Source organism: Physella acuta, unplaced genomic scaffold (assembly GCF_028476545.2).
Source record: "Physella acuta isolate Inbredline_101_S28 unplaced genomic scaffold, ASM2847654v3 ptg001443l, whole genome shotgun sequence".
Classification (NCBI taxonomy): domain Eukaryota; kingdom Metazoa; phylum Mollusca; class Gastropoda; family Physidae; genus Physella; species Physella acuta.
The window spans coordinates 1502-18986 of NW_026732958.1; the positions used below are offsets into that span (position 1 = coordinate 1502).

The 17485-nt window shown below is 33.9% G+C and overlaps 1 pseudogene; it reads right to left on the minus strand.

Moving 5' to 3' along the window:
- Window positions 1–9687: 9687 nt before the first annotated feature.
- LOC131927890 (centrin-3-like) lies at window positions 9688–16526 on the minus strand (annotated as a pseudogene).
- Window positions 16527–17485: the final 959 nt, after the last annotated feature.

Genomic DNA, 17485 nt, shown 5'->3' on the forward strand with positions numbered 1-17485 from the left:
TTTTTGTATCACGGATGCTCATATACCATGTTGAAGTACATGTAAGACGTTTACGTTTACTAATTTGTATATGTTGATATATAAATAAATATACACTAAAGTAAAACAAGACTGTTTACATATGGTGGCACACATAACAAATGTGTGGAGAAATATTCCAACAAATTACTGCTAACTTTAAGATTATTAAATATTGCTTTAATGTAGTTAATAATGCAAAAAAAAACAAAGACACTAAGTAGAAAGTAATGACAAGAAACACAAATAAGCATATACATATAAACTTAAAAAACACCATAAATATAAAGAAAGCTAAAAAGGTATATATATATATATATATATATATATATATATATATATATATATATATATGTATATATATATATATGTATATATATATATATATGTATATATATATATGTATATATATATATGTATATATATATATACATATATATATATATATATATACTATATATATATATATATATATATATATATACATAACTCATTGGTCTAATAGACCTTCGGATAATTTCGTTTTGGAAGTCCAAGATGTGTGTTAGATAAGAAGAGTCTGCTAGTGTCAGACTTCCTCTAGACACGCCAAGGCATGCTGTAAGTCCCTCGGCGACGGCCCAGTTGTCAGGGGAGTCACGGGGACTTATGGAGCTACCAGTTAATTTACTGCAATGGGTGATGGGTGCAACACTTTGTTTCTTCCGGCAGAGCCTCCCCTCCCCGAACGAAATGAAAATGTATATTAAAAATATATACTTTTACCAATGTCTGATCCCCCCCCCCCCCCCCCCACCGAAAATATCAAGTGCACACCCAACCCCCTCCAGAGAAAAAAGTCTGGAAGAAACATTGGTGCAACACCTGCTTAGATTTAGTCATCGAGGTTCGTAGTGAGATCTATTCCTACTGCTGTGGGAGATTTTAAACGACTGTCTGTGGGGGGCCAACCTGCTCATATGGGATGCCTTCAGGATGACACTGCCGCCGGTGAATTCAAGTAGTAACACCATCCGCTTATGCAGGATCACGGGGCGCTAAATCACATATTTCCGTTAGGCGTCCCCACTCCAATATGTAAACAAATGTTAGGCCTATGACAGAAACCTTTGCGGGGCTGTACTCAACAGCTTTCCAAGTTTTCATGGCGAATGGGTGAATGATGCAGTAATGCATAATAGACAGAAAAATGTTTTTCACATGTACAACTGTATGTGGCCAGCTCAGGCGTCGGATAACATTCTGATTTGGGGGGGGGGGGGGGGGGAAATCCGCAAATGATGCCACATTTGTAACGACTAATAAAAAGCCAGACTATCACACCCCCCATCTCAATAACGTAATTTATAAATTGTAATTGACTATTAATAACGTTCAATTAATTCTAAACGTTCTAATTATTTTCTAAATAATTATATAAAAATAATTTTACCTTCCCTGTTTTGTGAATTAGATGTACCTAATACTATGCAAGTAAATTAATATCTGTTAACTAGTGCTGTCCAGTGTCTGACAAAATGTGCTGAAGTGGTGAATCGTACGGTTAGGAAGTAGTTCATAAACGATACATTGATCTGCTCGATACTTGCGAGGCTAAGAAAGAGGGGTAGGGATGGGGGTCGGCTCGAAAAAAAAACTTGAAAGAGACAACAAAATGTACGTCAGCATCGCCCATTTGTAAAACTTACTCAGGGGAGATAATTCCAACTATAGGCTTTAAAAGTTTACTATGCTATTTCTTGTAAAGGAAAAACAAGTAAACGTATATAAAACCGAAGTTTCTAGTACTATATTATTTTTTATTATTTGTAGTATACAAGACAGTACAGGATGCAAATTCAACCACTATCACAAACACATATTAACATTGAAAAATGTACAACGGATTTCGGGTCCATAACTAATGCTGCAAAGAAGAACCGCGCATCATTAAAGCTCACTTCATATGTATCGGCTTCTCGTGATATGGACTTTGTTGTTTTTTTAAAAGAATTTTGCTGGCGACAGCGTATGTTTGATGTTAGGGAAATATAACTCGGCCTTGACGATGGTTAAAAAATACAAATGTAAATAACTTTTTTAAATATATAAAAAATTTGACCACAATTTTTGAGCCCCTTTTTTAGTCACCATCCCCTGCCCCATCCGCCACAGTACACTTTGGAGGATCGGTCAAACAGTTACTTGTCCTCTATTTAGCTATTAAAGGGGGGCAACGAGTCAAAGAAGTCATTAAAATTTGAAGAGTTGCCTATATTTTGCACTGTAGTTTGTGTAATGGATTTTTTTTTTTTCGGAAGAGCGTGGTATAGTGACTGTAAAATAAAGATAATCGTACCGCAGCTACAGTGTTTTTCTTTTACAAACCAAATATCAAGGCAAAAATGCACGAAAATTAAATTCAAAATTTAAAAAAGATATTAATCATAGTCAGTCGTGGGCCCCTAAACGGCCTGGGGCCCCCGCATTGCGGGGTCTGGCGGCACTGATAGTTCTGCCCCTGACTTTCTTATAAAGTTTAATTATTTTGTTTCTGTCCTAAGCAGATACAGTGCATGTATACAGATAGCCGAATATATAAGGAATTTCAATCTAAAACAATATACATGTATATGCGTATCACGAAGGTTTGTTTTTCATTGATAATTATTCGGGCTAGATTGTTATAGTTACTCTTTCCAAGTAGCATTACTTAGATGATACCTATACAGTTCTATAGCTATATTTTTCATTGTGGTTGATAATTATGGCTATTACTAAAACAACATGCTGGCAAAAATCATAAAAAATACTTAAGGAAAAGGTATTTACAATATATATTTGCATTAGTAGGTTGGCTAGGCATTTGGATTACGTTTAATAATGACCATCTGGTTTTTGCTGTTGCTTTGATCAACGATTACCAAATCGTGTTTAATAACTCAATCAAGAATAATAATATTAAATTACCCGGTTTTATAAAGTGTATTTACCTTAAAAAGCAGCTTCCTTGAGGTTGCGAAATATGATGATTTAGGTGATGGCCATATTTAGAGTAAAGGAGATTGATTGTGGAACTTAATTTTATCATTTACTCAATTTTAATGCTAAAATAATTAGATCGCTTTAATTCACTTACTCGTTACACTCTTAACACTACACTTAATCCCTAAACTTAATGAGACGTAACCATAAGACCTAACATAATGGAACTATATGAGCTAAAATTGTTTATTTCTGTCGCTCAATCGGTTGGACAGGTGATTTGTGGATGAGTCATGTTGTCAATCTTATTTTCTGTCTGGAATGGTTACAATGATGTCTAATAATTAATATCTGTAGTTTAATTCGATAAAATGTGGCTTGTCTGATGGGTTAACTGGGGATGTGGTCATCCACAAATGACGTCCACACTCCAACAATCTGACCATCCAGTCCGTACAGATAAAAGTAGCATTTGTATGGTTCTAATACTGTTTATGTTGTGTTTACACAAACATTATCAAGCTGATTTAACAATTGGCATGGGACAACACAATTAACCGTTCACACATTTTTCCTTAGGCCTTTTACACTCTTCACAAAAGTAGTAGTTAAATTATTAATGAGTAGAAACTAAATCATTAATATTCGATTGCATAAAGAATTGCTATTTTTAACTCTGGTGTAGTGATTATTTTAGAAATAGTATCATACATGAATATAAGTATTAAAAATGGTTTTGTATTATAGGTGTCTTATTCTTTTTTTTTTAATAAATATTAATCACATGGAAAATACTACTAAGATGATATGTAAATAGTAATCATTATGATTACTTGGGTTTAGGTTTATTTTTTATTTTTATTTTTTCAATTGTTTTAAACATTTAAAATAGTAATAATATTTTTTTATGGTTTTACCCAGCATTAGAGATATGAACATCAATTGCATCTATGGATCTAGTAATTGAATGGAGAAAACAAAATGGACTAAAAACTAGACTAAAATAAGGTGTTCAACCTCGGTTTCTCTTGACAGCTTAATTTACTGTGCTCCATCCTTAGCTGCGAAGTCAAATAACTTCTTTTATCAAAAGTAATCAAAATAACCAACATCGTTATCGACTATTGATCAGTGTTTAAATTGAACTGTTAGCTAGTCTTTAAAAATACATGTATTAAATAGGTTAGTTTAACTGTATATTTGAAGCAAAAAAAATAATATTAAAAACCTTAAAATATAAAAAGTGTAGATTAACCGTAATACATAATTACTTATCAGATATTACAGTAAAACAAAATAATAATAACATTTGTTTGTAACTATTTAATCATTGAATTTTTCTAAATATAAATAATTTTGAAAATAAAATTTGAGTTATGTCAATGTATTTCATTAAAATTTTGATATGGGAAGTAACTCACATGCTTATTTACTTAATAGATCATTCGCAAAATTATTTTTAAATTAAAACTTAAATTATTCCTTTTTTAATGTATTAGTTTTCCTTGTAAGTAAATTGTATTCTGTGTTTAGTTTCTTCTTATGTGTGTTGTCCAGCCCACTTCAGGCCTCACGCATGTGTCAACTATGTTAGTAAAATACACTAAACAGAAATCACAGAAAAGGTTTAGCTTGGCAGAACATGCGCTAAAGGCAGTTGAGCTTTTTTATAGAAGATGAATGTTATTAGCAACCAAAACTACAGACTGGCTAAGTAGATAACTGTTTATAGTATGCAAACTTTCATCAACTGAATATGTTGGATTGTAATGTGTATAGCTACGGAAAAAAATCACACATCTTTTGTTACTTTGAGATCGAATAAATGTATAAGAAAATGTGGATATACTCATTTTATAAATGTATCCAATAATACGCACATTAAAATGTATATATGAAAATTGTTTAAATAATAAATAACCAATAGGTGTGGGATAGTTTATTTTGAGTCGCTAAAATCTTAGTCAACACTAAACACATGTTTTCATAGAGAGGCAACGTTAGAGAATTTACACGATACTACTTCTACAGGTTAATATTGCTAATTCCAATGTCTTGATCTAAATATTGAAATTGTGTATTGATTGTGAACGCATTTTCGGTTTATTTTATTTTTTGTCTCTTTGAATTCCAAACCATTTACCTAAACATGGCCGCCGCAATCATAATATCACCGTAAATGCAATGTACATAATGGCCCTTTTCTCTCTATGAAAAAAAAAACACTTTAACATTGGAATTTTAATATTTATTTAATTATAATAATTTTAAAATGAAAAAGGAAATTAACTTTCTTTTCTGCCAATGAAAATATTATTTGTAAAATCCCTAAAAATGACAGAAAAGTGAAAACAAAAATACTTATTTTACGTGGATACTACATAAAAATACAAAACGAATTTACTATCAGTGCGTATACAAATGCAAAATGTGAAGATTATTTAAATTATTGAAAATCTCTCCCTCATAATTATGTAGTAGTAGATATCATGACTTCCAACACCGAAGGGGCCAACTGATAATTTTTGCATAAGGTCGAGACAATCCTAGTTAGGCCACTGAAGATCGTATGTGATATATCATGGTTTTCTTTTTATATTTTGAAAAAAAATAAATATATGTTTGAGCAAATACCATTTAATTTAACAGCGGTTGAGGTCATTTTATAATGAAATGCTTCCTCAGTACAATTTTTCTCGCAGCTATACTGGTAATTAATACTTTTTTAAAATAGTTTTGTCTTGTTTACACTGCTCTAGGTCTTTATTAGTTACACATAAAACATTGAATGTTTAATATGGTTAAAAAAATGTCAATGTCCCTATCACACCTCACGTTTTATTTTAGAGATGTAGTTTTTTTTTTGCTGTTTTTTTTTAATTCAAAGATTTTTAGCTAATGTGTGGTGATTGATAATTGACTTTTTAAAAAAATAATTAAATAAATGATGTAGTTTGGAGTGTCTAAGTGGTCTCATGATTTTGGTTATTAAGCTTACCTATCAAGTTATGCCGAACACATTTTTGAACAATATGCAAGTTGTTTACGTAATGAACAAAGCGCATCAGGAAAAAAAGAGCTGTAATAAACAACACAATTTAATACAAGATAACATAAATATAAATTAGAGATGGAACACGAAACACTTGGGGTTGGGTGTGGGTGTGTGGAGTCTTTTAATGGCCATCCTTTTGAGTTTCGATTTATTTCGTAAAGTTCGTGTAGTAAAGTGTCTCTAATAATCTAAATAATCTTCGTGTATCTTCTTCAAACGTGATGCATTGTACAATTTTCTCTTACTATCTCTTAGCTCAACAATTTCCTCAATTCATCAATACATAAATGGATTTAAAATACGCAAACGGAGAAAACAAATAGTGTGTGTTTTTTAAGCGTCTTTAATAATCGACACAATCATCGTGTGTCTTCTCTTTAATGATACGCAATCAAGCATTCTGGAAACGTGATGTATTGTAAAATGTTCACTTACAATTTCTTAGTTCATTCAGTTATAATTATAGTCTGAAAGATTGTAATAGCTTATTCACCAATTTCCTCAATTCCTAAATTCTTAAATTGATTTAAAATAATCAAACGGAGACAACATACTTAAGCAAAAATCTACAGTTTCAGATTAAACTTTTTTTTCTTTTTTTAAGTTTTATTGAATAACAATAGTCTCTTTCTTTTAATACATAGCTTAAATGATTGCGTAGGTTAGGAGTCTAAAACTAGTTTGACACATCTGCATAAGTTAAAGAAAACTGACTTAAAGAAATCGCGTGATCCGTTCAGTACGCTATTATAAGCTGAACATTCAAGTATAAATTATGTAATGGCTTTAATTTTGGACAGACGTACGATATATTTGTCAGTTGGTGTCTGCTGTCAGGTCTCAGCCATTTGCAAATGCCTCATCATTTTTGGCAATCATTGTGTCACCTGTTATTTTATATTATTAACCACATTTCATCTTAGTCAGCACATTCAATCAAATTCAAAGGGAAATAAACAAATAAATCTTAGATAAAGCAGGATGCCAGAGTTGTCTCCTTTAGTTCAGTTTCTCCATTCTTGTATAGGCCTACACGTATTTATTTTTTTCATTTTCCTTGCTTCGATATTTTTCTAACAAAGTTTAACTTGATTTTCAAGTTGATTTTAAAACTCAAAATTTTGTTTTACTATTTACAAGTCTAATTAGGGCCTACATGTCAGTAATAAAGTGTGTTGGTGTGAATCTCTATTCGTGCTAACAAAACAATTAAAAACACTGATACTAAAGCTAACTGATGCTGTTAATTCCACGTGCGTTGACATAAATCGAAATATTATTTTTTTACAACTGTAACCATGGCAACGATGCCTGCCGAAATTAACGAACGCATGTCAATTTACTTTTACTTCGCGGTATTTTTAACCAATGTGTAACTTTTATCAGATTAGGTAACCTAACAGTATGGCCACCTCGTGTCGTTTATGATAATGTGTCTATTGGTGCCTGCCTCTGCTATTATATTATTGGCCACTTTAAGACACTCTCTTAACGATAAATACTTAACTAGCTAGCCGTACACTGGCCTTTATGAAAAACCTATCTGTAATGGACCATGACTTTTGTCTTAAATAAGCAGCATGCACCCGGCGTATAGGAAATATATTACAATTCAAATTAAAATGTCAATAGGCAAATAGTCTCGCCAATTAAAATAATATCCATTTTAAGATACTCTATTCAACGTTTGTTCTTAAAAAGACAAAAAAAAATGTTAATCATGTAAAATCGCGTGTGATATGTTCTTTTTTTTTAATATATCTGACACGGCGCTTGCAATGGCGAAATCTTCATAGACATTATCTCTTGGCTTACTACATCAGCAGCACTTTCAAATTTTAGTTCAACATAACCATACAGAGAAATCACGAGACGTTAGATAAAAATGTGCAAATATGCCATATTTATTATTTTTAATGCCATTTTCGTAACATCAATATTATAAGGAGCAAAGAGGACTAAGTCAAAGTCAAGTCAATATTATTTTACGTTAAAGTTATTTTATTCCTTGCCTATAAGGTCTCTGCTACTGCTTTAGTTTTGTTTTATATTATACAATACAATAAGGTTTATAGAAGAGCTTTCATAACAGAACCAGGCGCTCTTTATTTAACAGTGACAAACTTCCCACACGTGTCTGAGTGTTAAAAAAGTTATATTATAGTTTATGAAGGTACGGTCAAAGGGAGGGGAGGGTGAGGCAGGTGGGCTGAAGTTAATGGGAACATGTTTGTAGAATCAGGTCAGTTTGTTCTATTCAGTATTACACTTTTCATCATCGGCTTGTGAGGACCGAAATATCTTTGCGAAAAATAATAATTCATTATGACATGTGTAGCCTATTTTCTTTCAATACTTTTTTTTTATTTAACACGTTTTTATTAACTCAGCTTCGCGTTTGTGTGTTTGTTGTTAAAATTGACATCGAAAATTAGCCCACTTCTGATTGTTCTATAGTTCTGAAATTTGGCATGCAGGCTACTTTCGCCTAACAATTTCAGATGCAATCATAAAAACTAGCAATTAGAGACCGTAATTAGCTTAATTTAATTACGCCCAAAGGACCATAAAATTGAGGACATGATTTCTAAAGATACCGACAAGACTGGAGGCTTATTGACACAGTTACTTCGGCCCCATTCGATGTGAGCGCGCTGGCCGTGATCGTATAGTGGTTAGTACTTCGCGTTGTGGCCGCGACAACCCAGGTTCGAATCCTGGTCGCTCAAGATTTTTTTAGTCCGTGTATTTATAAACACTTAGTCAATTCATACTTAATCAAGTCATTAGATAAAGTAGAAAATAAACTATATAAAAAACTTTTTTAAAAACCACGTTTTTCATGTGTAGCAACGGACTAAAAAGGAGAAAATAAAATACTTAAAAAAACTTTTTAAAAAACCACGTTTTTCTTGTGGACTAAAAAGTAGAAAATAACTATTTACATACATTTGATGACAAATAACGTGGGTCGGGCAGATGGGTCGGGAAATTTGATGGTGAACGTACCCACGTTTTTTGTCATCAAATGTATGTAAATAGTTATTTTCTACTTTTTAGTCCACAAGAAAAACGTGGTTTTTTAAAAAGTTTTTTTTAAGTATTTTATTTCCATTCTCAGCACTGGTTCCTGCATTTTAATTCACTTTTGCCACATTTATTTACGGCGCACATTTTATATAGAAACATTAATTTTTAACATCAAATTAATCACACATTTTATAAAACCATACACAATACAAGCAATTATTTTGAATACTTTGACAAAGAACAGTTGTAAATATCTGTACAGCAGTTTTACATTGTAACCTTTCATCCCTCTCATATAACAGTTTCCATTGGTTGGCCATATGTAAACAAGTATTGTCATTGGTTGATTGGTGGGTCGCTCATTCACTGACAGAAGTTTCCATTGGTTGGCCATATGTAAACAATTATTGTCATTGGTTGATTGGTGGGTCGCTCATTCACTGGCAGAAGTTTTCATTGGATGGCCATACGTAAACAACTATTGTCATTGGTTGATTGGTGGGTCGCTCATTCACTGGCAGAAGTTTCCATTGGATGGCCATACGTAAACAACTATTGTCATTGGTTGATAGGCGGGTCGCTCATTCACTGATAGAAGTTTCCATTTGTTGGCCAGTCGGTCACGTAACTCCTCTCATGATAGCTATAAATTCCTTTTCATTGATGTCATCACCATCCCTATCAAACTCATCTATCGTGTCCTTAATTCTTCATCCGTCATGTTTTCTCCCAGCTCTCTCGCTACCCTCCTGAGATTCCGAAAACTAATTTTTCCTGAGGTGTCATCATCAAATAGTTTGAAAGCTTTGAGAATTTCTTCCTGTGAATCCCTGTCTAGCATCATGTCTGTCATAACTTCATTGAAATCATCAAAGGAAATCTTTCCTGCACCCTCTCTGTCATAGTCACGTAGAATATTCAGTCCATCTGCCTTCTTTACATCAAAGCCAAGCGCTCTCCTTGCAACCTTTAGTTCATAGTAGGCTATGGCTCTGTCTTTATCTGTATCAAACAGATCAAAAATTATCTAATTTCTTGTTTCTGTTCTTCTAATAAGTATTATAATAATATACACATACAAATGCGAGATATAACGCTGTTTAAAAGGTAGTAATGGTTTGTCTTTAAAAATTCATATATTAAAGAGATTGGTTTAAGGAATATACTTGATACTAAAGATAATATTAAACACTTTATTATATAAAAAGTATAGACTAAAAAGCACAACATTGTTTTTTTGAACGATAAAATAATACAACAGAAAAATTATTTTTCTCTATAACTATTTAGTCATTGAATTTTGCTAAATCAGAATACTTGTGAAATTAAAATTTGAGTTATTTCAATCAACTTCGTTGCATTAAATATATGGGAAATAACACTTACACTAACGAATTGCTTCATAACTCAATATATCATTCGCAAAATTCTTAATGACAACCTGAATTATGCATTTGTGTGTGTTTTTGTCTTATTTCGTTCTTTTCCTTTAAGTATTTTTGTATTCGGTCTTTAATTAATTTCTTCTTCTGTGTGTTGTCAGACCCCGTCAGGCCTCGCGCATGTGTCAACTATGTCGGTAAAATACACTAAACTGACATCTATATATATAAAGCAAAGTGGTCAGGTGCCCGCTCGGGCACTTCCCGGCGCCGCAGGCGCGTCAAATTTGACACGATGGTGCCTTTGGGAGATAGAACACGAGGGTCGGTGGCGGTTGGCCGAAAAGTCGACGGAGAGGGGGTCAAAACTGACCTCGACTGACCGGCGCCTTATATGGGCTATATTAAGAAAAAAAAAATTCCTCCGACGACCCCCCTTGATATTTTGTGAGGTGGTAGGAGAACGCCTTGGGGTGTCACAAAAAACTCGCCATGTCCGGGAAAAATCGGGAAATGGATCAAAACTGACCAGTCGTATTTCCCTATATAATCTTTGTATTTTATGGCAAAAACAGGGACATTTTAACACAATTTTTAGGTTACTTAACGTCTGTACATCATGCTAAGTTTTTGCATACACACTATAGATGACTAGGCCGTATGGAAAAACCGTTGGTCAGACTAAAAGCCCTCGACGAGGGCTAAAAGATGATCGTTAGCGAAATTCTCCTTATATGGGATATATATATATTTAAAAAATTGACGAACGATCCCCTTAATATTATATGACGTCGTAGACCGACCCTGGAGGGTAACAAAAAAAACTTTATTCCCGTCGGAAACAGCCATTATAGTAGTTAAATATGTTCATATACCGTAATTTCTTATATAAGCATAGCAACTGTTTGTAAAAAAAAAAAAAGTAAACAGAGACATACGTCATACGTTCAGTTTTCAAGGGAGGTAGCGTTTTTAAAATTATTATTTTTCAAATTATTGTATACTATTTTAAACAGAAACAGAAAATGACGAAGTATAGAATTTGTTTTAGTACAAAATTAAGTTGTTAATTCAGTTACGTATCCTAATTAAATAAATGTATTAATTTCAAAAGGCAATTTAATATAAACTATGAGATATACTGTTCATGGAACCTTTGTAGTTCTAATTCCATTTTAGTTATAGATTGCGTACTTTCCAATATTTGTCTGAGATTGGAATGTAAATGACAAACAAAAACATATTTTCCAAAGTTAGCATTACTGTTTAAATTAAAGCACTCCATCGCTAAATAATTAAGTATTCAAATTCTCAAATGTTTTTTAAAAACCTAAGCGAAGCTAGGCAGTATGCCTAGTTACTTATAAGGTTAAGCTTGGCAGGGCATGCGCTAGAGGGAGTCGGTAATTTTATCGAAAGAGGTATGTTATTCGCAACCCAAACAGCTGACTGACTAAACATAGAAATGTGTATAGTATGCAGCCTTTAACCAAGCTATTTTGTGTCGCTAAAATCTTAGTCAAACTTTAAACATATAGTTACAGTAGTGTCATGATAACATGAAGATGTGTACTGTTAATACCACAATACCCCTTTCTAAATGAATGATAACTGGTTGAGTTCATGTCGGCGATCAACGCTACTAAGTTGATCATTGTAAATTTTAACTCAATAGACCCTATGTAGCATTTCATCTAGGCCGTTAGGAACTACCGTAGTAAACTAATACATTTCTTAGGCTCAGACATGTCATTTACAGAGTTAGTTTGTCTTGCCACCTAGTCCACTGAATGCTGTTGTTGTTACAATTCAGTAGCCCCCTACGTCAGGGGTCGTCATCATGCGGCTCGCGAACCGTATGCGGCTCATTTGATGACAATATGCGGCTCTTCAGCTCAATACACACATATTAATAATTCTTTTATTTTCAAAACTTATACAAATATTGTTCTTCAACATCAATATAATTAGAATATTAATTACTCCCTATTTCAATGTGCTTACAAATTATCCATTCCGAATTAAAACATTCAATTTCATGGTGTATATCACAAAGAAACTAAACGAGCTAAATGTAAACCCAGTCTAGATGTAGGCCTAGCTTGAAGAAGTGGATTGTTTCGAAAATAAAATACTTTTTTTTTAAACTGAAGACACGTAAAGCGGTAAATTACTTAATTTCGAAAAGATTAAAAACAATTTCACGGTGAAACCAATGCTACTATTAACATGAATTACTTCAGCATTACAATAAACAAAATGAAGGATGGATTTACTAAGAGATTTGAGCAATTCAAAACAAATGCAAGTATTCTGACGTTCATCGTAGATCTTCTCAGGACAAAAACAAACGAGTATAATTTTGAGCTATTTGGAATTGATGGTGGTTCGCTTCAAATTAAATTGCTAGATTTGAAAACCAAACATTTGTGGAGTGGTTAGTTCACGAAAATCAAGAGAAGTTTGGAGAGTTGGAGGTCCAGAAAAACATGCACGTTTCTCTGCACAAGTGGACAGTTCTAAAAGCAATGCCGCAAGTTGAGACATTAGTATGTGACGCATGAAATAATCTTGCAGGATGCTACAGTGAGGTGAATAAGTTTGCATTTGGAGTGCTGATGATCTTCGGGTCAACATATTTATGCGAGCAAGCTTTTTCTTGCATAAATATAATAAAAAGTAAAGAAGCCAACTAACAAATAAATATCTAGATCAACCGAAAGCAAGTTCTGAGCCAGGTTCAAACATACTTTTACAAGGCATGCAAGGCTAAACTATTGTAAATATTATTCAATAATTAAAGTTATATACTTTGATTACTGATTTTATTATTCTAACAGAGCTACCTAAAATACTTTAATATTTTTTGCAAAATATGTGTATGTTTTTATATTAATAAATACTATTTTAAATTTAAAGGTATTTATTTTAAATTATAAATATATATATATATATATATATATATATATATATATATATATATATATATATATATATATATATATATATATATATATACGCCGACATCTAGTTGTTTTATGTTCTGCTTATCAGCAATTCATAATTTGTTTGTGAATTCAACACTACCCACTCCCGCCCTCCGTCCACACCCGCCTTCCCGTCCAGTGAAAACAGCCATTTTCATTTACAGACACAGAAAAGATCGATCATAAATTATGTTGTATTTCTAATTATTTTAAGTGTATGTGCTAATTATTGCTGCTACTTAACATTGTTCTAGTTCTTCTAACTACTTTTAACTTTAGTAAATCTAGACGTCTTATTTTACTAGATTAACATAAACGGCCTGAGCCTACAGTGCATGTAAGGAAATGCACGTAGCCGATTCTGATAAATAGTACTGTTCTTATGTCTCTATCAATGTTTGCCTTTGGTTGTTAAGCTTGGGATTTCAACAAATTGTATAACGGAGAAAATATTATCCTCATATAATAATGGCTGATCATAAGTATTTGAATTTAAGCAAATTTGTTTGTACAAAATAGTAAAGGTTGCATTTATTTTAAGTAAAATAATAATATAATAATTTTGGATAACAAAGAGAGCAACTCTCAACAATTTTGCATAAAATGAATTATTAAATTTAGGAATTTTGTCATTTCTATAAACAATGTATGCAACATTTCAACCTCACTACATATCAAAACTCGTTGGGTATAGAGAGATACGTTGTCTCCCTTAATTGTTTTCAGCCCACGGAATGATTGATATTCGCTTTTTTCAGAACCCAGCATTTTTTTTACATTATTGTTAGGGGTCATCCATACATGACGTCACACTCGTCGGGGGGAGGGGTGGTCCGTAATTTTGTGACGATGTGTGATGAGGCGGAGGGGGAAGTGGGGGTCAGATTTTGCGACGTCACACTTTTGCATTATAAAAAAGCAATATTAGAAATCGAATTGTATACGTTATTTCGCGTTTTAGAAAACTGTTTTAATAAATTGTAACATGAATTGTCTAAAATTGATAGAGTTCAGACAAGATTTTAGAAAAATATCGATTTAAAAAATTCAACTGCGATTTTGAGGGGGGAGGGGGTGGGTTGTAGGCTGAGGTGTGACGTCATTTTAGGGGTCTTGCTTTTTTTGACGATGGGCAGAGGGGGAGGTAAAAATCGTCAAAAAAGTTTGAAGTCATTTATGGATGACCCCTTAATTAAATATTTTTAATAATAACAGTTCAAGGCGTGATATATTTGAATTCTCCCCAACCAATCATCATGCTGTAATTATGTTGCAAGGCAGATACTATTACTTAACACTTATGTAAGTTATACAGCTTTTACTGATTTCAATTGTATGATGCTTCGCTTGCAATGTTTTAAAACTTTTACAGACTAATTTAACTGTTAAAGAGTTTATTCTGCTATTTAAAAAAAAAAACAATACTGGAGAATAAAGTCTTTATCGGCTACTATTTTAATAACATTATGTTAGTCGTGATGTTGAAAAATATCGGAAAAGAATAAAATAAATGTATACAAGATTTTAACACCTATATAAATCACTTATTTTCCAATTCATCAAATAAAAAAAAAACTAATTTTTAACGTATTAACATAATGTAAAGTCTTCTCAACAAAGTAATTTAGGAAGTAATTAGTAATTATGATATTTTTTTTCTTACAGCTAAATACATTGTAAAATCACATTTAGCTACAGAGGCTGATTCAGCAGCCTTTGTTGCAATATGATGCCATAGTTATCCAATTCGTTTTCTATCTCGTTAATTATTTACATTATATATTACATGATATATATCATACATAATAGACAGTTTTGGCAAAGTTTTAGAAGTTCATAATATTTTTGTTATAATTAAAATAAAAATTAATCTATAAAAAATATATTTAAAAAAAAAATTATTTTAAAATAATCACCTCCACGGTGATCAGCAAATCGACTGTCTTTCAAAAGTGCAATGGAACACAAGTTTATTCTATTTTTCATTTTAAGGGAGATTATTCTAAAGGTGTGCTACATTACAATGAACGTTAACAAAGATGCCCCTCAAGCTCAGAGACCCCCAATTTCATCTTGTTTATAAATCGGTAGTGTTCGCCCCTGATAAAAGATCAAATGTATGCATTCAAGAAAAAAATTCCTCTTGGTCCTCAACAGACTGACACAATGCTACAAAGTGCAGATGTTCATCTGACAGATTCTGAATTATCTTTCTTTTCTTCAAATTCTACTTCTTGCACAATGCAGACTGAATTAGATTAACCGCCCCTAACCACCCACACTCTCACTTACCGCCCCTAACCACCCGCACTCTCACTTACCGCCCTTACCACCCACACTCTCTCTACCGCCCCTAACCACCCACACTCTCACTTACCGCCCCTAACCATCCACACTCTCACTTACCGCCCCTAACCACCCACACTCTCATTTACCGCCCCTAACCACCCACACTCTCACTTACCGCCCCTAACCACCCACATTCTCACGTACCGCCCCTAACCACCCACACTCTCACTAACCGCCCCTTACCACCCACACTCTCACTTAACCCCCCTAACCACTCACACTCTCACTTACCGCCCTTAACCACCCACACTCTCACTTACCGCCCCTAACCACCCACACTCTCACGTACCGCCCCTAACCACCCAAACTCTCACTTACCGCCCCTAACCACCCACACTCTCACTTACCGCCCCTAACCACCCACACTCTCACGTACCGCCCCTAACCACCCACGCTCTCACTTACCGCCCCTAACCACCCACACTCTCACTTAACCCCCCTAACCACTCACACTCTCACTTACCGCCCTTAACCACCCACACTCTCACTTACCGCCCCTAACCACCCACACTCTCACTTACCGCCCCTAACCACCCACACTCTCACTTACCGCCCCTAACCACCCACACTCTCACTTACCGCCCCTAACCACCCACACTCTCACTTACCGCCCCTAACCACCCACACTCTCACTTACCGTCCCTAACCACCCACACTCTCACTTACTGCGTACTTGGCCAGACTCAGAACTGTGAAGCCCAATTTGGCCAACACAAAAGATGTATCTGAGGCTCCACCCATCTACACCCACATTGATGAAGCTACCATCCAATATTACGAGCCAAAGTTATCGACAGACACGTTGTCTGCTATATAGGTGGTATACCGCTAACTAAAATCAACCCCATTCCTAATTTCCACCAGTCACTTAGCATAACTTAGACATGGAATTAAATTAGCTCAATGTCAGACATTCTCTATCTAGTTAACCAATAGTGAAGCTAGTTTATGGTTTACTTAGATATTACTTTAATACACATATGTGACTGTTTTAGAAGTTGGGATACATAACTTGGCATGTTTATATTGCTTATACAATGTTAAATTATATCATGATGAAAAGACGTAATGGTGTCACAAAATAGAGAAGAATAACCTCACTGTTACAGTTATTTGCAACAGCCTTGTGTATGAAAGGTGTGTGTGTGGGACGGATCATTGCGCCTGAGTTTGTACACCGTGGTATTGTAGCGCGGGGCGGTATGTGTTGACCAGTATGTTGTACTGAGTGAACGAGGGTAACAAGGGAAGCGACTGGCCGAGTGACTGGTGTGTTGGAAGCGAGAGGACGGAGCTGTATAGCGGTTAATTTGGTTGTGATTAGGAATAGGTAAATAGATCAGATTAAACTGAACTGAAATCAATCGTTTTATGTTTGGTGTGTCTAAATTGGGTGCTACAAAGTTCCACAACCACTCTCGCGAACGCTCTCACACTACCCGTGTTTTAGCGTACAGGGCAGTTGAAAAGTCGAATACTTATATGACTTAAACTAATCCTGACTGTGACGTAGTTGTATAGTCGAATACTTATATGACTTAAATTAATACTGACTGTGACGTAGTTGAATAGTCGAATACTTATATGACTTAAACTAATCCTGACTGCGACGTAGTTGAATAGTCGAATACTTATATGACTTAAACTAATCCTGACTGTGAAGTAGTTGTATAGTCGAATACTTATATGACTTAAACTAA